General features: G+C 44.1%; 1 protein-coding gene across 3 annotated transcripts in view; it reads left to right on the top strand.

Moving 5' to 3' along the window:
- Positions 1 to 22,344, top strand: part of LOC146785799 (ceruloplasmin-like) — a 436,448-nt gene that overhangs the window by 284,758 nt on the left and 129,346 nt on the right. The window lies entirely within an intron of this gene.

Here is a 22,344-nt window from a genome sequence, read left to right as displayed (position 1 = left end):
ACGCGCCTTCAGGGACATTACAGCTGACACCAAGGACAGAGGCGGGACTGCGAGGACCAGCGTGCTCAGCGGCGCTGATCGGCCGCAGCTGGTCCTCTTCCTGCCCCCTCCACCCGTTAAAATCACTGCGGAGTGGGAGCTGCTTGGGTAACTTCACTGACCTTGCTGGGAGTGCTGCTCCTGTTTGCCTGTCCGTTTTCTGGCCACTTCGCCACGCCTCGCGGCCCCCGCTTCGCGGGAGCCGCTCGCAGGCAAGAGACCTTGTTGGGGATCCAGCCCTTGGGTTTTCACTCGTGCATTGGAGCACCAACGCGCCTTCAGGGACATTACAGCTGACACCAAGGACAGAGGCGGGACTGCGAGGACCAGCGTGCTCAGCGGCGCTGATCGGCCGCAGCTGGTCCTCTTCCCGCCCCCTCCACCCGTTAAAATCACTGCGGAGTGGGAGCTGCTTGGGTAACTTCACTGACATTGCTGGGAGTGCTGCTCCTGTTTGCCTGTCCGTTTTCTGGCCACTTCGCCACGCCTCGCGGCCCCCGCTTCGCGGGAGCCGCTCGCAGGCAAGAGACCTTGTTGGGGATCCAGCCCTTGGGTTTTCACTCGTGCAGTGGAGCACCAACGCGCCTTCAGGGACATTACAGCTGACACCAAGGACAGAGGCGGGACTGCGAGGACCAGCGTGCTCAGCGGCGCTGATCGGCCGCAGCTGGTCCTCTTCCCGCCCCCTCCACCTGTTCTTCTCCCTGATAATCAGTGATAGCAACGCGCACGCGGGACGCGCGCGGGGCAAAGACCGGGGCTAAGACTGGGCAAAGACAGGGCCGTTTTAGGCCGTTATAGACCGATTAAGACCGGACCGGGCCATCCCTATTGGTTTTTTTTATTTGCGTTGTTTAGTTGCGCTTGTGTTTTAATTTTAAACAACCTATAGTTTAAATAATGTCTGTCCGTGAAACTAGGAGTAAGTCTACCAAATCTGTGAAAAAGGCTACAGGGACCCTGGATGATTTTATCACAAGGACTAGCCTTTCAATTGATAATGAGATTACTAAACTCCAGCACAGAGTATCCTTGGAGCTGGAGTCTGCAAGGAGGCTCTCTACCGAACTAGCATTAGGGAAAAAATCCTCTCTAGGTAGTATTGCCTCCTCAAAAACCCCTGAGCGCACTACTGGCCCCACACCAATTATCACCTTGGTCGAGGTTCACTCTACTGCTGAGGAAACAACTCCCTCTATTAATCAAGACTTTGTTCCCTCGGGCCCCTCTGTCAGTGTTGTATCTGAAAGCTTTCCATCTTCGGACCCACTGATAGGGAATATCGTGGGTAGTAAAAATGGTGAGAAGCAAAAGGTATTGATGGAAACAGACCCGATTAAAAGCCAGGTGCCTGTTAAGACATCATTAAAACATAAGAGAAAACGGAAACATATATCTGCGTATGCTAGAAAAAAGGCGAAGGTAGCCTTTAGCCAAAATATTATAGGGGGGACCCCGCAAACACTCAATGTAAGTATTGCTAATAATATGTCTGACCAAGCGCCTCTAATTGTTCAAAGCAACAATGCTAGTACAGATGAGCAAAACTCGGTCATAATGATTGACCACTCTGTCAATGAGGGTCAGAGAAATTCTTTGAACATGGTAGGACAGGAAGAGGGAAGGGAAGAGTTTTTAAAACTGGTATGGGATACGCTTAAGAAACTACTCAGGCCATTAGAAGTGAGGTTAACTGGCATCGAGAATCAGTTGCTTGAGGTAGAAAAAAGTGTTATTACACTATCTAGCTTAAGTCTCAATTGCACTGATGTACCCATAGTGTCTAAGCAAGCACCAGCTACTGCTCCTGTGATACCTCTGAATAAAAATCCAACTAGCATACAGCAGCAAAAAGAGGAAATAGTTAAAAGAACAAATAAAACATCGATGACAAATACATTAGTCACATCAAATATAATTCCCTCGACCTCGTCATCTGCAAATACCTCTAACAAATCTCTGCTTAAGGGTCATGTTCAAAGCAAAACGCCTCAATTACCAAATGTTGCTACTACCCATTCTCCTATCCCCAACACCCCTGTTCCACAGAAATCCACATCTAATCTACCTGTCAGCAATAAATCCTTGACCGATAGATCTTTTGCCAATGTTCCTAATAAGCCAAACTATCAATCTGGCCATGCTTATAACAACTTTAAAGGAGGGTATATAGATTTACCACCTGACGCAAGCCCATTTGTAATTGTTCTTACAGGGGTACCTGAATTAGAAAACCAATATGAGGAGAACTTTCAATCTCTAAAAAATAAAGTGATCTATTGGTTAAATTCGAATAAACCCATTCCGAATCATATGAAAAGTAAAATCCTCATGGTTCGTAGGGTGCCGTGGGTAGGACCCATGGCTAAATCAATTATGGGTGACTGCATAGTCATTTCTTTTGAGGAACCCCATAGTGTTGAACAGATTTGCAAATGGAAATCATATGGAGATACACCACCCATTGAAGCCAGGCCTCTATCGTTTTTTTACCCCCCACCTAGGCCCATACAATATGGGTCCAATTGGAACACTGTCAAACAGTGTCACGGCTATGTACCCAACTTGGCTAGACAGGCAGATCGAAATATGTGGTCTGGTATTCCCACCTTTAACAGGTTCAGTTGTCTAGATGCTGTCGATTGACTTGGGACTATGCCAGATTGTATTCCCAAGTTATATGACACCTACTGTACACTAGGTAATAAGTCTTATCACCACCAGAGCAAGGAAAGGTCTCTAGCAGCTGATAAAGTATGTCACGATCTGGATGTGGGTTGCTTAGATGGGGGAACCAATACTATAGTAAGAGATGTGGTCATTGAGACAGAGAATCAAACTGCCGATATACAGTTAGGTAATGTTCATCATCAGCCGGCACTTATGCCGGCTTTTGATGACCAAACCTGTTCCAGTAATAGACTGACCCCACGTTTTCTCATTTTGTCTTGGAACATTGCTGGTGTTGGTAAAAATCTTAAGGATCCTGAATGGGCTGATTATGTTGATACTAGTGACCTTTGTTTATTGCAAGAAACATGGGCAATAGATGTTCCACATAGAGTCGGATACAAAACCTATGGCACTGAGGCAGTTCAGTCTGATAGGGGGAGACCGTCAGGGGGGTTGATCATATGGCTTAAAATCACCTTGGTTATGAGGGTTGAAATTATAGAGACAGGAACACCCGATATTCTGGCCCTAAAAATTGTACCCCCAAATGGAAATGAATGTTACATTGTCAACGTCTATAATAGACCACTTGCCCATTCCAAGGTCTCACCTACTTTGGAAACACTGGATCTCTTTTTGAAAAAGGTGGTTGGAGATACCCCGGTAATTTTGGGAGGCAACCTAAACTGTAATTTCGAACCGGTTTCTGGTATTAATGACGTCTTTGAGGACGAGGACCAGGTGTACAAAATTCCCCAGCTTGAAACCTCAAACTTTGTTAAGTGTTCCACTTTGGCCGTTCAATTGCTTAGGCTAACGGCAGATCATGGTCTTAGAGCATGTAACGGCCGCCTCCCTTCGGACCTGACAAAACAACCAACTTTTGCGAAATCCAATAGTAATCTAGATTTCATACTTGTTTCACTTAACCTTTGGCATTATTTGATTGATTTAAAAGTGGCAAGTAGGGAGGAAAGTGATCACTACCCTTTAGAACTTTACATTGATGTGCAAATGTTTAGTGATATTACTACCAACCTAGCTACTCTATCATCTGAGACCACCAATGGCAAAATGTGTGAGGATGTACACATAAATAACAATAGACGTGCAGTAAAATGGCCCTATATTTTGTCTGATGGCAAGGCCCTAGCATCGGTGTACTCTCTCTTTGGGGAAATGTTTGGACCTATAGCTGGACAATCCTTTCTACCTGTCCACTTTGATCACTTTATCGAACTACACAATGTTTTCTTCAGTGAACTAAAAACTTGCTTGTCAAAAATGCCAAGGAAAAAGCAACAAAATATAAGAGTGGGAAGTCACGGAAAACTATAGTACGATCACTCATGCAGGTTGGCCAAGAGAAACCTCTTGCTTGCTATTAAAAGCAAATCAAAAGAAGGAGTCAAACTTGCAAGGGAGGTATATAAGTGTGCACAAAAAACATCAAAAAAACTATGGGAAGAGTCGATTTGGTCAGAAATGCTAGTTGCTGCAAAAACTAATGATAATGTTGGGTTTTGGAGGTTGGTGGCAAATGAGGGGCATGCAGGCAGAGCTGTAAAAGACACGTTTTTGGATGAAATGACATGGGTGACCCATTTCACATCCCTTTATAAACAATATGATGGTGATGACAACAAGATATTATGGTGCCCCCCTCCTATTGAACCCCTTGACTTCACACTGGAGGAAACAATAAGGGCGATTAATGAACTAAAAAATAGCAAAGCACCAGGCCCTGACAAAATACCGGGGGATCTTTATAAACACGACATCGAAGTATGGGCTCCTTATGTAAATCGTTTATTTAATGTTCTGTCTACAAGCCTTCGCTTTCCAGATAGTTGGCGTGCAGCGGAAGTTGTGTTAATCTTTAAAAAGGGGAACAGATCGGTACCTTCAAATTATAGACCAATTAGTCTAATGGACACCCTGCAAAAACTCTATGCCAAACACTTACTGTTTCGGATTAATGATTGGCTGGAGGACTCAAAAATAATCTCTAAATTTCAAGCCGGCTTTAGGAGCAAGACTAGTACCATAGATCAAATATTCAGATTCTGTTGTTTGATCTGGAAGTACGTGCATATTAGGAAAGGTCATTTGTATGTAGCTTTCGTAGATCTGAGAGCCGCATTCGACCTTGTCCCTCGCAACTTGCTCTGGAGGACCTTAAGTGAAGTAGGCTTGCCAGGGTGTCTTTTGGCTCAAATAGTTGAGTTGCATGCTGGAAATTATGCAAACATCAGGTGGGGTCCAAATGGTGAACTGACACGTAACATCCCCATTGAACGTGGGGTTCGCCAAGGGTGTGTCTTGGCCCCTACCTTGTTTTCCTTGTTTGTTAATGATGCTCCCAACTATTTGAATGGTTGTACTAATGATTCCCCGCAGCTTAATGGAGAGAGGGTGCCTGCGTTGCTCTTTGCGGACGACACCATTCTTATATCCCAGACCAAGAAAGGACTCCAGGCACTCTTAAACTCCTTTAGCTGTTATTGCATGACCAAGGGTCTGGAAATAAATGCTGATAAAACGAAATGTATGGCATTAAACCCCAGCAAACCGGACAGAGGGTTTTTGACTTTGAATGGCCAGAAATTAGGAACTGTGGAAAACTTTTCCTATTTGGGCGTTGCACTTGATTCAAAACTAAGTTGGAAGGCCCAAATTGAGAAAAGTAAGGTATCATATGCCCACAACGTTAAACCTATTATACGTAGACTGAACGCTAGCACAAGCAAGAGTGTAACCCCTGTCTTAGAGCTTTTTAAATTTAAAATTCAATCTGCTGTGTTGTATGGAGCAGAGATATGGGGACCTTGGGCCAGAGACAGCTTTCAGGGCTTGGACAATAAATTCATGAGAGCTATTGTTAGGGTCCCGAATAGTACACCTTTAATACCCCTCCAGCTCGATTTGAATTTTAAAAGAACAGATTATTTTGCCATTATAAGACCAATAATGTTTTGGGTTAGGTTATGGTCTACCCCAGAACTGTTCGAATACAGAAATGGCCTTCAAGAATTGTTGATTCTTGATTCTTTTAACTCTATTCAGTGGCTTGTGCATATTAAAAAATGGTTCATGCTTCTGGGATTGTACTCAATGTGGGAGAATCCTGACAATTTACCGGCCTTTTCTAAATCTATAGTAAAACGAGCCTTTTGGTCCTACATGAGTGACAGGCTCGTACATGAAAGTAGAGTTGGGTCTCTAATTCAAGGTTTTTTATCCTTTAAGGACGAACCCCGCTTCAAATCCTTTTTGGATGAAATTGAGCCACCTATTGCAAAGTCCCTTTACTTGAAGTTTAGATATGGGATCCTTATGCTGAACTATAATACAGAACGCTGGTCACAGAAAAGACTGGGAGGCCTGAATGACAAAAGCGGGTGTTGTCCTATGTGCTTAAACTCCTGTACGGAGAATGAGGTTCACATGTTGTTTGGATGTAGTGCCTACCTGAAGGCTCGAAAGAAATGGCTAAAACCCATGTGTACTCTCCTAGGAACCAGATCCTGTTCTACAGCATACAGGATTATAAAAAGCAATACAACCCAGTTTATTGTATTTAGCATAAGCAGGTTCCTTTACTCTGTGTATATTATTCGCAGGAAACTTGGTCAGATACTCTGAGTAGGACCTCTGTATATGCTTATAAAAATCTGTTCCTAAAATGAAATGTGTTTTAAATTGAGGAGATGAAAATTTATTCTTGTATTACATTTTTAAACTTATTATTTTAAAGTGTTGCTGCATGTATGCTATTATGATTCTCTGTTTGTTTTTATATACATGTATCTTTTATGGCCAAATTGGCCGAAATAAAGAAATAATAAAAAGTTGTTGCTGCACAACACATGCATTGAAGAATGCGCCAGGCATTAGATACCACTTTCCTAACAAGTTAGCAGGATATGGTCTATTAGGCAAAGGTGGAAGACACAGTACATAAAGCAAGGTTTGTGACAGGAAATACAGAAGATCTGGGGAATATTAGTAAGGACACTTCCAAAATGTAGTACTTGATATTTGATTATTTGGTGTAACGCATGTATGAAATATCTATGCTACTCTTCTTGCTTGATTGGGGTATTGGGTATGATGCCTGAGCACAGGTATTATATGATATTTATGTTATTAAATTCAGAAAACTTTAATAATAAAATCATAAAAATAGCACACAAAGGTTGCAGTTTTTTTAGCATTTACATGGTGCCTTGCAGTTTACCACACATTTTTAAATAGTTTTATGCCCAGCATATATAGAGGATAAAAAAATAACCCTCATTGTGTATCTACCTTATTACTTGTCATCGGCCAGGTGAAACAGGAGTTTTTAAACAGTGAGCCACAAACATGCATCCTAATATACAGAATGCATCTTGAAACACACAAAAATTAGAATGGAATTAGCTGAAGTTACATTTTTCAACCACTGGGACTATTCAGTTTGCTCCCTCAAAGGAGAATTTCATCATGTGCTTTAGGTACATTAAAATCAGCCCAATAGGAATAATTGGTGAACTACGCTACCCACGATTGTGGGAGCCTGAACCCCAATAATTCACTGAGCCCCAATATTTTAATCACCCCCAAATGTATCTGTGGCAGCTCAACTCCAGCATTCCTGATCCAGCAATGAGAGACTTCAAGCCCAGCAATATTAGCAGAGTAAATTAAAGAGCAACTGAGTTCTAGATAGATTGATAATGAATTTTATTACAAAATTCTTAAAATAGGCATTAAAGAGAAATGCAGTAAATACCATGAAGGATGAGATACAGAGTAAGAAATCACAAGTCAGAAATCAAACCAAACCCTGATAAACAGGTTAAGTTATATATAGAAAAATCAGCATCTCTGAAAGGGACGGGAAGATCAGTAGTTTACTGTGAGAATCATAAAGAAACCAACAGCATCTCTCAGTAGGAGAGGGAAATGTCTCAATAATCAGACCCATGAGAAAATGGGAAGTCACCAAAAGATCGAGCAGTGTTTTTAGTTCATCCCGAAAAGTTTCTCTCTTTCCCCCCAAAACAGGGGATTTTATACATAATTTACACACAGTCAATGAGCAATGTTTGCACTTGGCACACCTAGTTAAAGTAGTTGACTGACACAAACAGGGACAGTGCGCCCTATGTGTACTACAGCCCCAAGTGAGCCATGGCCATGAACATGTCTGAAATAGAGACACTCCAAATAAAGTCAAACTATTGACAAAGTATTTATGTATATGGTGTTTGCATAGCACAAACCTAACCAAAAGGCAACAGAATGTTGTGTCACTGCAATGGCCATGGTTCTGCCCCCCCATCCTCTTTGAATTATGCCTTGGGAGAGTGAAACCTACTGCTCCCTCTGCACTTCAGGTGCAGGGAGACCAGTGGGCCCCCTCTATTCCTGGCCAAACTTGCCTCTCAGCAATTGTCCCACTGGTGCAGTCTTCCCCGATGACAATCTTCACTGCAGGGTGTGCGGTTCCCATTAAAAAACTGTTAGACCTGACAGCCTTGGGTCTTCCCCCAACTTTTTCGTCTGACTCCCTCCATTTTCTGTACCCACTTTGTCTGGCTGTAGGACTCTGCGCACTTTAGCGCTGCTAATCAGTGCTTGTGCTCTTTCCCCTAAAACATGGTAACATTGGATCATGCCCAAATGGCATATTTAATTTACTTATAAGTCCCTAGAAATGTGCACTACATGTGTGCAGGGCCTATAAATTAAATGCTACTTACTGGGCCTGCAGCACTGATTGTGTTGTCCAAGTAAGTAGCCCCCTAACCATGTCTCAGGCCTGCCATGGCAGGGTTCTGCGCGTGCAGTTCGCTGTCACTGTGACTTGGCAGGTAAAACTAATTTCCAAGCCCTGAACTCCCCCTTTTATTACATAGAATTCACCCTTAAGGATTGCCCTTGGCAACCCAGAGGGCAGGATGCTATGTAAGCAAAGGGAAGGGCATGTGCTTGTATGCTTTATCTGTCCTGGTAGTGAAAAACAGCCTATTTCGTTTTTCACTACATTGAGGCCTACTCCCCTCAGAGACGAGCATTGGGAATTCCCTTACATTCTTTTAAGTGGTAATTCCTAACTCTAGGGGAGGAGCTTTATAATTTTTGATATGGGTGGAACAGTAGTGATAAATGTGCTTTGCTGGTAAGGTTGGATTTAACACTGTTAGGTGCAGAAGTGCCATTTTCAGACAATGGGCATTTGTCTGATCTTAACTTTGCTCTATGAGACCTATAGCCTATCTCCAATACCCATCTGGGATCCCATTTGTGCATTCCTCCCTGAAAGTTATAAACCCAGGAAGGCCAGAGGTGGCTGAACGCCCCTCTGCATAAATCTGCATTCCGATGGCTGACCTGGGCAGACGGGAGGAAAGGGGACTCACACCAGGACATCAAGGAGTATTTAACTGACCCCACACAAATGGCTGGTGATCCCCATAGCTTACCTGGCAGACAGTACTAGCTTGAAAGGGGTGCTTGTGAACTTCTAAACCACTCTCTGAAGTTTTCCTCACATCAAAGGTACAATTGGATATAAGTACTGGGTCTCAGACCCTCCCAAATCAGACACTTCGGGACCTACATCAAATCTCTGTCAGAAGAACTGCTGTGCTGCTCAAAGGACTCGACTGGACTGTTTTTCTGCAAAGACTGCTTTTCTGCTTGTTGCCCTGCTGTGCTGCCTCCTGCTGTCTGACTCTGCTGGAAGGAGAGCTGGATTCTGCCTTCCCTCCAAAGTGTTAGCTTCCTTCCTGTTTCTGAAGTCTCAGGGGCACAAAAGACTTCCTGTAGTTCTGTTGGTGCTGCTCGACACTGTCTTCTGTGAGTCCTACCTCTACCCAAGGTGTCCCCTCCAAGTTATGGGCCTCAGAAGTGGGTTCTGTAGCTGTGTTTCTGCCAAATCCAAAGAGAAGCAACAGCTGAAAGTTCTCAGAACCAACACGGGATGGCGCGAAGCAGCGCAAAGCCTTGCAGCACAGCCTCTCAGATCCAATGCCGGATGACGCAAAGCCTTCTGTTGCACACTGCACCCCAGGATCCAAGGTACTGTGTTCAGTGGGGCCAAGAGGGTCCCTGTATTCGGCCCGCGTCCCATCGCAGTTGGCCTCAGCTTTGGATTTGCACCGGTCCCAGGTGACCTGAAGTAACCTTTTTTAGCGCTGCCGGCGTCTAAGCGCTTTCCTGCATTTTTTTTCTTCAACATTCAATATCTTGGCTTCTGCTTGATGGATGTTGATTGTTTTGCTTGTGTTTTACTAAGATGAATATTCTCTATTTTTCTAAACTGTTGTGGAGTCGTTTTGTGCTGTATTGACTGTGTTGTTGTATGAATTATTGCACAAGTAATTTACACATTGCCTTCTTAGTTAAGTCTGCCTGCTCTGTGCCAAGTTACCAGAGGGTGATCACAGGAAAATTTAGAATTGTGTTGTTACTTATCCTGACTAGGATTGTGGTCCCTGATTGGGCAGGGTTCATACCTCTGCAAACTAGAGATCCGATTTCTAACAGCGTCTACATCAGCCTGTCCATTCTTCTTCCAAAGTTTCCTCAATAGGGAGTTTTGGGATGGAATATACATCATAATCCAAGATGGCCACCACTTCTCAAGCTTCTAAAAGAACCTTCCCAATACAAGATGAAGGGCAATTGGTTCTGACGTCATTTCCTGTTCTTGGCCTATAAAAGAGGTGAAATCCTTCTACTCTTTGTGTTGCCCTGCTGCAAGATGTTCTTCATTATGTCTCCTCACTCTTAGGGCCCGATTTCGATCTCGCAAGTAAAGCCCTCCATACGATTCGGATCTGGAGGGCTTTCCGAGCGAGAAGGGCTCCGGGAGCCCGAACTCGACTCGCTCGGAATCCCATTGAACTCTATGGAAGCTCGTGTATAGACGCGTACACAGGCTCCCATAGCAAAAAAGGGGTGGTGGGGAAAAGCGTACTCTCTGTGGCGGGCACCCCATGTTGCCTGCCACACTGTGCATGCTTGGATCGGGGGTACCTATGCGCACCACCCCATGCCTGAATCGGAGGGCTCTGGGTAAAGGGGGGCCTGCTATGGCTCACCGAAGTCAGAATCCGACAGCTGTTTCTTCTCGGTGAGACCGAGGCGATACAGCTGTCCGATCCATGCATCGCCCTTGCTCGGTTGGAAAACGGCACCACTGCGCGGCACGGTTTGGCTACGAACATGTCCGACAGACAGGTTCGGGTTCGTAAACAATTCCCATGGCGTGTACAGGATACTCGCATTGTACTTGGTTGTTAGGAACGGGGGACGATTCGGGCAGAAAGATAGGCTCCGAATCAGATTTGGTCTTTCAAATCCCGTTTGGAGACCTTCCTTACGAGATCGGAATCGGGCTCTTAGTCCTTTCTAGGGATTTCCCTGGATCTTTGTCAGTACTGGTTTGTGTTACTACTGCCTTTCATATCCTACAGGTGCCAGCTTCTCTTAACTGCTCCCAACAGCTACTCCTGATGGTGACATCAGATTCCTACTGTGAAATGTCCTTCTTCTTCAGACTGCCTCTTTGCTCCTTGAGTCAAATCACCTCTAGTTTTCCCTAGAGTTTTGTTCATCACCCTCTATATATTTTGCTTTTGGGCCTTTTCCTTCCTTTCAGAAGGTACCGACTGCTAGGCGCTACCTAGTATCAGCAGCAATGTGGCTACTGGAAGTGGTCACCCATATCTCTGGCAGACAAAAAGGCTGATTTAATTTTCAGCAGAAGACACATTACTCCGCTTGGGCAACAGAGTAAATTACTCCATCACCCAGACAGAGATGTCACCCTCCGAAATAAGAAATTACCACCAAGCTGGTGCTTATTTGTAAAGTATTGCCAGGAACCACCAGCCCCATGACTGGAGAATGTTGGACAGAGTCAAAGTCAATAATACAGTCAATGAGTTGGAGAAGATGCTGAGTTATAAAAATGGAGTAGGACTGTTAGTTTGCCATTGTGTAGTATTGTTTAGGTTTGTAGTCAGTTCTTTCCTAAATTGGAACAGGATGGTGCGGTCCTGATGGATATGGAACTCTTATGCCAGCTCCTTGGTGCATAATGAAGAAGACCTGTTGCCCTTTTTTATTTCTTCACTTCTTTATTTACACAGTGATTGTTTGTTAGCTCCAGGGTTGCTTCTGAGAAGCACCAGAGGAGATAAGCTTTTCTGCTTCACAGGTAGGATGCTGGTCCTGAAGGAGTTGTAGCTCATGCAGCTGGTTTTGAAGATTGTGTGGGTTGGCAATGGCAGTGTGAGAAATTGGTTGTTGTTTGAAGGGGGTGAGAGCCCTTCCCAAGCAACAGTCACAATCCAAGTCATGGTGGCCCACAAAAAGTCACAAAATTAACCTGTGCTCAACCCTCTGGAAGCCTAACATAAAAATTGTCAGGCTGAACTTAAATGAAATATGCAAAGTATTTATGCTGCTCTCAAGAAGTAGTAAAGTGAAAACACACCCCAAGAAAAATCCCACCAATTTAGAAACAAAGAGTAAATATGAATGATTTATTCGAGACCAAAATGACAAAATTCCAATCAGTAGAACTTGAGATGTGCAATTGTAAAGATTTAGGTAAAAGTAGTGCCAAAGGCTCAGAGTGCGAACTGATGGTTTCTGGTCATGCTGGACTGGGACAAAGTCACAAGTTTTGTCCTACTGCGATGGACAGCAGGCCAGGTACAGTGCCAATATTTGCCCACTGAGGATCAAACTGCATGTCACTGGACATTGGTCTGCGTGGCGTTGCTTTATGTCGTCCAGCTCCGGTTCAGATGAAGCTATGTGGTGAGGCTTTGCAGTGCTTTGTGTCACTCGTGTTGGTTCTGCTGAAGCTGGCAGCTGTGCAGCGAGGCTTTGCAGGGCTTCACGTTGCTTCGCACCGGCCTTGGTGCAACCTTCAGTAAGGTCAGGAGGTGCTCTCTCTGATGCCAGCCAAGGGCCCAGGATCTGGAGAGGCACCACTTGGGCATCAGGAACTCACTTCAGTAGAGGCCAGCAGCTCCAGTTGCAGGTACAGGAGGCCGGTGCAGTAGGTCTGCTGGGCAGTTGCAGGGAGGCCTCTAGAGCTTGTTGAGTTCCTGCTCAAACCAGGAGGTCAGTCAGCTGACCCTTGGAGTCACCCAGGTAGTCTGGGATGAAGGGAGCAGATCCAGTCCACCTTCTCTGACAGCAAGACAGTCCTCTGGCACCAGGGCAGGCCTCTGGCAGCAGATCAGTCCTCTGTAGTATCCACATGCCCAGGAGTGTACTGAAGAATGGGTCTGAGGATCCTATTTTCATACCTGATGCCAACTTAGTGGAATGAACTTCTGGAGTGTTCCCACTCACAGGAGTGTCTGGAATTTCCTGCCCCCCTGCCTGGTCCCAATCTGTCTGGGAGCACAAAGAGTTAGTGTGAAGTTCTTTGTGTGTGAGCTGAGGCAACGTCTATGAAGTGTAAGTAGGGCTTTGCACAGCTTTGCCCTCCCCCATCTTGCTTGGATGGCCCATTCTACAGCTTAGTTCTCTATTACATGGCTGCCTGGGAGAAATACACAAATGCCAACTACACTTAGTCATGTGACCCAGGAAACAGGCTGCAAGCACAAATGTCTAAGACAACAAAATTCCAACTTTTTAAAAGTGGCATTTTCGGAATTGTGACTTAAAATCTGACTTTGCCATTAAAGAGGATTCTAAATTACAATTCCCTGCACAACAATCATGGCATTTCTATATGCTCCACAACAAAAATGATCACTTAATAAATGCAATAAGGTAACCCAGTTTTATCGTATGGGAGAGGTAGGCCTTACAGTAGTGAAAAATGAATTTGTACGTTTTTCATTACTAGGAAATGTAAGACCTAAAAGTACATGTCCCACTTATTAAATGAAATGTACCCTGCCCTAAGGGCTGTTTAGGGCCTACCTTAGGAACAACGTTTATGTAATAAAAAGGGCGTTTTATGCCTGCCAAGGGGTTTATTTTGCCAAGTCAAATTGGAAGTTTAACTTTTCATACAGGCTGCAATGGCAGGCCTGAGGCACATTTGAGAGGCTACGTAAATGGGTGGCACAATAACTGCTGCAGGCCCACTAGTAGCTTAACATTTACCAGCCCTGGGTATGTGGTATACCACTTCACTAGGGATTTATAATAAATTAATTGTGCCAAACATGTGTAAGCCAATTTTACTGTTAGACCAATTATAATCTGGCTTCCTTCGTGGGCACAGCACCGAATTGACAAAGGCACACATAGTTAATGATATACTAGAAATGCAATCTTGCCTTTTAATACTCCTTGACCTATCGACAGCATTTTATACGGTTAAGCATGACAAACTACTAGATTTTTTGGAACACTGTATAGGGCTTACATGATCAGTCCTTAACTGGTTAACCTCCTATCTCCAAAACAGGACTCAAAGAATCAAGGTTAATCACTCATTATCGCAGACCACGCCGGTCACATTAGGGGTCCCACAGGGCTCCTCACTAATGACCACTCTCTTCAACCTGTTCATGGAGCCTCTAACTGAAATTCTGAGTTCATCCAACATCCACTACCACATGTACGCTGACGATACCCAACTATACTTAAAAGTCTCCACCCCAGAAAACATCAGTTCCACCAACACAACTCTACAGAAAACTAAAAATTGGCTAACATCCAATCACCTCAAACTAAAGGCTCAAAAAACAAATTCCTCCTAATCGCTCCACCCAACTAGTCACATGTCATTGAAGAATGGTTGAAACAGCTAACAGCCCTTAACTGCATTCCACAAGTCATTGACTCAGCGAGATCACTGGGACTAACTCTTGACAAGAACCCCAACATGTAGAAGCACATCAGTGCCGCTATCAAAGGAGCAAACTACCAAATGAACATCCTAAGAAAATGAAAACCCTTGCTCCCCTGCAAGGACTTCAAGTATGCAGTTCAAGCCCTTGTGATTCCCTAGTTGGACCATGGAAGTGCAACCCTCTGTGCCTTGCTCAACTCTGCTGCAAGACTTATCACCAGCTCAAAAAGAAAGAACAGCATCACCTCCAATCTGAAATCCCTCAACTGGCTCCCTTACGAAGCAAGATTCCAGCTAATAATTGCCTGCATGACACATAAAGTCTTCCACTTCAAAACCCATAGATATCTCACTCAGAAGCTCAAACTTTCTGGTGGCTGCAGATCATTCAGAAGCTCCAAAACCTTACTTCTGAAACCTCAGAGATTCCACAAGAAGAAAACGTACAACCGATCTTTCACAGGGATTGCCATGAGAATTTGGAACACTTTGCCCCCTGAAGTCAGAATGAATCCTCCCAACTGCATCCTTCAAGAAAGAAGTCAAAGCACTCCTTATGAACACATTTCTTCCCTAGATCCTAAGTTCACCTCTCTTCGTACCCATCCCGACTCCTCAATCACACTCATGACTACTGCTCACTAGCTACTTTAGTGTTTTCGACGTATTAGTCCTGACACTATGCTGTGCACTCCCTTTACTCAGTACTGCCCGATCCTATAGCTTTCTTGACGATGATACTATAATGGTTTATCTCCTATGTTGTCTGAACTTTGTAAAGCGTACCCTCTCTTTTCTGGGTAATTCCTTATCCTGTATTTTTTCTTGAACATGATATTATTATTATTATTGTCTCTGCTCTCTGTAAATTTTTAAAGCGCTCTGATACCCACAAGGGTCATTTTCCCGCTATAGAAACGTATCAACATAAATCAATCAAATAAATAAATACTGTGGGCCTTATTCAAAGCACAGGTATGTGTCATATCTACAACGATATGACGGATCCCTGTGCTCCCCCCTGCGCTGACACACAATTGGCTGCCATGCGCGGATGCAGGCATCGTTACACCATGGTGCAAGGGTGCCTGCATTGCAGGGAGATTGTTTTTGTGCAGGAAGGGACACCTTCCTGCACTACAACAACCACAGGAGTTGTTTTCCTATAATGCAGCACGCATAGAAAGAGGAAAAAACGAGAGAAATGGAATCATTTTGCCTAGTTGAGCCTCCCTACGCCTCCGCTGGGGAGGCGTAGCATTCTGACACATTCCCAGGTATATGATTTCTTGTAAATGTTGAAATGTGTCAAGTTCCATGGGTGTCCTGTAGGAACACCGACAACAACACCCATGGAGCGCCCCTTTCATGCAAAGTGCTGCCTGAAAAGGGGCCATATGTACAAGGACACGAAAAGCCACGCTTGGTGGCTTTACCTGTCCTTGTAAATATAGGAAAGCAAAATGTGCTGCCGGTATGTCACAAAAAGTGACGTATCAGCAGCGCAAGGGGCTTGTAAATATGCCCCCATGTTTTCGGGAGTGAGCACAAGCACTTTACCACTGGTTAGTAGTAGTTAAGTGCACAGAGTTCTAGGACCAGCAAAAACAAATTCAGCAAAACAGGAGGGGTGATGGCAAAATGTTTGGGGATGACCCTGCAGCGAGGGCCAAGTCCAACAGGCTGGTAGGGGAATTCATCTGGTAGGGGTAATGTAGGTATTCAAGGTACTCTTCTTTTAACTGGTGATTCAGTGCCAGTTCTTAAACCAATAATAAAGAATCCCACATGATCCATGACTCTTTTTGTGAATCTGGTATGAACTATAGAACAGCTGGCCACAGAAATATGCACTGAGGCATGTAAATGAGGTTAATTTTTTCAGTACACAAATGTGTTGGCTTTCATTTGCACTAGCACACGAAACGATTGCCCTTAGGTTGCCCAGAATGCACTAACCTCGTGAGTACGAGGACACCACTGGCAGCTGCTCAAAACGAAAGTGAGAGGCGAGGTACAGGCAGGGGGAAGGGATGGGGAATTTAGGGGAAAATAATGATTTTAAAAAACTTACCTTTCGCTGACGAAGCCTCTGACACTGACGGCCGTCCCGATCCTTCAATCCCAGCAGTCTCTGGGAAGGTACAGGCTCCCTGCCCAATCCAGACGCTGCTCTCATGCTATGAGAGCAGCGGCAAGATGGGTCTGAGTGGCCTGGTCTGCCGCTCAGATTCTGCCTGGGAGCCTGTGGCTTTTCTCCAACACAGCTGGGTTGGAGCAATAGAATTGCACATGTCTGTTTGGACGGCCTAAGGCAGCCGGCCAAACTTACATGCGCAATTCTAAGTGTCTACCACTCCTCCTTATCATGGCCCGGCCCCACCCCGCCCTACACTGAAAAATACAATTATATTGTTTTATTATCATTTTATTTTTCTGTGACGGACTCTGACGAGTGGTGTGACGCTCCGCCTCCATTACGGAGGGGCTGCCCCTGTAGGATACGCCTATGATGGACCAGTTCCCTAGTACAGAAAGATCTTTTCTCGCTGTTTGAAAACCTGGATGACAGAATCCCTGTGCATTACACGAGAAAGTCAAGTAAACATTGCAGACCTTGGTAATTTCTTAGTATATGATATTGTCTGTCAGCAGCAGATTCTTCCTTTTAAATTAGAGTAGTTTCAAGATACTGAAATGAGTGTAAATGGGGGAGGATAGTTTCGGAAACCTCAAATTCACACCTAGATTGATAAACTGATCCATTAGTGACAGAGGCTTGCAAATAAATTATGTTTTTACATGAACTGATGTATTCATTCATTACTTTGTATGGATAATTGCTATTTGTTTTACGGTAGAATAGCATTTTACATGCAGGCTTGTCTCATATCTGTTATTCAAACTCTTTATCAGCGTTTCCCAAACAGTGGGTCGTGAGCTGATTTTTGAGGGGTCTGGAAAGTCCGAGCAATCAGTAAAGAGGCCTTTAAACTCTGTGTTTACCTCACCACATTCGCTCTTCAAAGACAGGGTCAAATGTGTTTTCTGACAAATTACTGATTATTTTTTTTACATGAAGGCAACAAATCACAATCTAATGACAAAATCCTATGTAAAATAAGATATATAAAATCTTTTTAGCCCACAGTCATCCTCTTGGAAACAGTGTACACATAGCTTTCAGGGTGATCAAGCAATTTTCTTGAATAATAAGTAGAAAATGTATGTTTTCCAAATATCTGTCCTACGGCTGTGTATGGCGCAGAAGATATTTCCCTTTCACAAAAACCACATTTACATCAGGGGCACAGCTAGCTGTGGTGCAGCCATGGAGGGTAGTAGCACCCGGGCCCAGAGGGAGTGGGACCCTGCCATCCCTCCACGAGCTACAATTCCTTTACCAGCCACCGCCACCTGCGAATGTATTTCGGAGTGTCTGCTTGGACCTCATGCCAAGGTGAGCAAGAGGCCAAGTCGATGGCAGCAAAAAATGATAATTCATCTTATGGGTGTCTCCAGAGCTCCCTATAACTATTCTGACACTTCACAGAGGCATTCCAGCATCCATCTTTAACACACTCTGCAACTTACTGTGCAACTCTACACTTCACAGAGGCATTCCAGCAGACATGTTTAGCCCACTCTGCAACTTCCTGTGCAACTCTACACTTCACAGAGGCATTCCAGCATCCATCTTTAACACACTCTGCAACTTACTGTGCAACTCTACACTTCACAGAGGCATTCCAACATCCATGTTTAACACACTCTGCAACTTCCTGTGCAACTCTAAACTTTACAGAGGCATTCCAGCAGACATGTTTAACACACTCTGCAACTTCCTGTGCAACTCTACACTTAACAGAGGCATTCCAACATCCGTGTTTAACCCACTCTGCAACTTCCTGTGCAACTCTACACTTCACAGAGGCATTCCAGCAGACATGTTTAGCCCACTCTGCAACTTCCTGTGCAACTCTACACTTCACAGAGGCATTCCAGCAGACATGTTTAACACACTCTGCAACTTCCTGTGCAACTCTACACTTCACAGAGGCATTCCAACATCCATGTTTAACACACTCTGCAACTTCCTGTGCAACTCTACACTTCACAGAGGCATTCCAGCAGACATGTTTAACACACTCTGCAACTTCCTGTGCAACTCTACACTTCACAGAGGCATTCCAACATCCGTGTTTAACACACTCTGCAACTTCCTGTGCAACTCTACACTTCACAGAGGCATTCCAGCATCCATGTTTAACACACTCTGCAACTTCCTGTGCAGCTCCACACTTCACAGAGGCATTCCAGCAACTGTGTTTAGCCCACTCTAGCAACTTCCTGAACAACTCTACACTTCACAGAGGCATTCCAGCAGACATGTTTAGCTCACTCTGGCAGCTTCCTGTGCAACTCTACTCTTAACTGCACCCAGAGCTCCACAGTACTGAAGTAAGTAAATCACGGCGATGAAAGGTCAATGGGGTGTGTTAACCCTAAAAGCAGTCCTGCCTCTCCGAAGTTCTATTCTGTAATGATAGAATGTTATTATTTTTGTGCAATCTTCTTCCTATTATTCAGTAAAGTGAGTAAAGCTGCACCCCACTAGATTTGTACCCTCACTGTGTACTTTTTTGCATTACATTAAGCTGCATCCCTTAGATTTGTGCCCTCACTGTGTGCATCTGTGCATTATATAAAGCTGCATCCCTTACATTTGTACCATCACTGTATGCTTTTGTGCATTACATGTAGCTGCATCCCTATACTTTGTACCCTCATTGTGTGGTTCTGAACATTACATGAAGCTGCATACTATCTGTACCCTCACTGTGTGTTTTTGTGCATTACATGAACTCCTAGGTTCCAATCTGTGCAAAAATAAAGTTGTATTGTTCGTACGAAAGGTCTACTAAACAGTTACAAAATTAATGTGTCTAGAAACGCTTTACTTGTAAATCCTTGGTAAAGTGATACAACATGCACCCAGAGCCTGTAAATAAAACGCTTTAAGTGGGCCTGCAGCACTTGTTGTGCCACCCAATTAAGTAGCTGTTAGACCTGGCATCCTTGGTGTGGTTTCCCTATACTGTTTGCCTTCAGAACTCCTGCTTTTGCTGACTTTGATTTTGCTGGCCTTAGGACTCTGCACACTTTACGACTGCTAACCAGTACTAAAGTGCTTGTGCTCTCTCCTTAAAGCATGGTTAACATTGGCTTATACCCAATTACCATATTTCATTTACATATAAGTCCCTAGTAAAGTGCACTACCTGTGTACAGGGCCTGCAAATTAAATGATACTATTGTGCCAACCACTTAAGCCCATTAATAAATGTCTCAGGCCTGCCATTGCAACCTGTGTGTGTGCAGTTTAAACTGCTATTTCGACCTGGAAAAATAAACCTTTTGCCAGGTCCAAACCTTCCTTTTTAATACATATAAGTCATCCCTAGGGTAGGCCATAGACCGCCCAGAGGGCAGGGTGCAATGTATTTTACAAGTTGGACATGTACTTTTTAGTTTTATATGTACTGGCAGTTAAAAATATTGTTTCTCACTACTGAAAGGCCTACATCTCCCATACAACCAATTTGGAATTACCTAATTTCATTGTATAAGTGTAATTTCCAAATGGGAACAGGTAATCCTTCATGTTTGGTGTCTCTGGAATCACAATTTAAAATTGTAACTTATGATGAAGTGGGATTTCAAATTTCAATTCTGAAAATGCGACTTTTAGAAAGTTGGTATTTTGTTGACTTAGCCATTTGGTGCCTGCAGCCTGTGTCTGGATCACATGACTGGGTGCTGCTGACAGTTGGGCTTTGTGCATTCCTCCTCAACAGTACACACAATGGGGAGCTTAGTGGTGACTCACTGGCAGGATGGGAGAGAGGAGTTTTGCCCAGTCCCACTTACACTTAAGCGGTGTCCTGTCCCCACACAAAGGGCTGAGTGCCCCCTGGAGCCAGGGCTAGGAAGGCAGGGCATTTGTGTACTTCAAAGGCATGCCTCTAGAAGCTTTGCTCCACTTCAAAGGCACAATTATGTATGAATGTATGACCTCAGACTCCAACTCTTTCCTACACTTCTGGACCTGTGGATACTCTGCAAGGAAGAACTGCTGTGTTGCTACAAGAACTGCCGAAGTGCGAGACTGGTGCTCTGAAGGCACTGCTGCCCTGCTGTGCTGACCTGCTACTGGCTGCTGCCCTCTTGCCTGGGGAAAACGAACTGGACCTGCATCTTCATCTTTAACCCAGTACCCGAGAGTGACTCCAAAAGTTAATCTGCTGGCCTCCTGCTCTGAGTCTCGGAGAGATAAAAGGCTCCCCAAACATCCCTCTGGACACAGCTACAGCCTGTTCCTGACCCCAAGTGGTGGCTCTTAGGTCCTGGTCCCTTGGTGTGGCTCACAGTCTCTTTAAATCAAGCTTTTGGGCTGTTTGAGACCACTAACAGGTCTTCTTGCACCGAGACAGCACCTCTCGCAGTGAGAATCCGCATGAGCTGCCACCAGCCCATCTCTTCTTAGACAAATTGTACTAGTATAGCTAGACCACACTTGTACAGTCTTTCCCAGAGGTAAGAGGACATCTCTTAAAGTCTGCACCTTCTTGCTGCAAGAGCTGTCTGGTGTTAAAGTAGTAAACAACCAACAAGAAATCAAAAAAGCAGAATTTACATACAGACAGACAGAAAAAAGAAACAGATGTGTTGCAGAACAGAAATATGACAGACGCTAACTATCCCTAGGTGACAGAACTATCTATCTTTTGATAAATGAGGGGGATCCACGCCACACCCTCCTTCCCCACAGTTGGGCATCTAATAGCTCAAGAGGCCTAGCCCTTTAGATTGCATTCTGTATTTACTCCAAGGGAAGAGATGCTCAGTTTCCCCCAGGTTGTTCTTGTTATCGTGGCGACATTTTGTGGGGTTGGCAAACATAAAAATTGCATTTTCAAGGGATGTTACATTTAAAAAAAAAAATAATAATGAAAATTACACGATTTTCCTATTAATGATAATGTCTACAGTACTTACCAATAATCTCCAATACTCTACTTGTTCTTGTCCCTCTCATTACTTATGAGATGATCCCAACTTCCTCAAGACAGGAGAACTCCAGGAATATGCTGAAAATATCATTCCTGACCCCTTAACTGAGTGCCATGAAAGGACAGCCATTGCCAACATCCTCCTGACGTATCAATAACTGAAGTCTGGAGCAGTCAAAGGAGGGCAGGCGTACTCTAATAATCAGGACAAGGATGAGTCTCACTCAGAATAATGATGAGAACAGGTAAGTAATCAGGACATTAATTCTACTCATCCTCATCCCAGTAATCACTTATGACAAATACCAAAACTCAAAAGCCAACTTCAGAAATCTAAGGAAAAAAACACACACACTACACCACAAGTCCTAACACATAGATATCAAAGGGCTAAAGTTTATAAAAAGCCTAATATATCACTGGGAATTGCTTTCAACACCAGCTGGATACAGGATACATACCAGGAGATGGCACAGTCAAAAGTCTAACGCGTAACTGAATAAAAAAACAGAGAGCAAACCATCCCCAACTCTCCTCCCCCAAAAAAGAGGGTAATGCTCTCAATGGCTAATAGTGAAGGATATAGCAAACACAGGAAACAGCCAGGGAGAACAACAGCAAAACCCTCAGAGGAGGACAACAATCCAGAACAACATTTTCCAAGATGAAGGAACCAAGAACCGGCACCAAGCAAGAAAAATCCTACAAATAGGACAATAACAATGCAGA

This window comes from Triturus cristatus, chromosome 11, assembly GCF_964204655.1.
Source record: "Triturus cristatus chromosome 11, aTriCri1.1, whole genome shotgun sequence".
Lineage (NCBI taxonomy): Eukaryota > Metazoa > Chordata > Amphibia > Caudata > Salamandridae > Triturus > Triturus cristatus.
The sequence above is the reverse complement of the archived record's forward strand: the minus strand, read 5'-3'. Positions and strand labels throughout refer to the sequence as shown.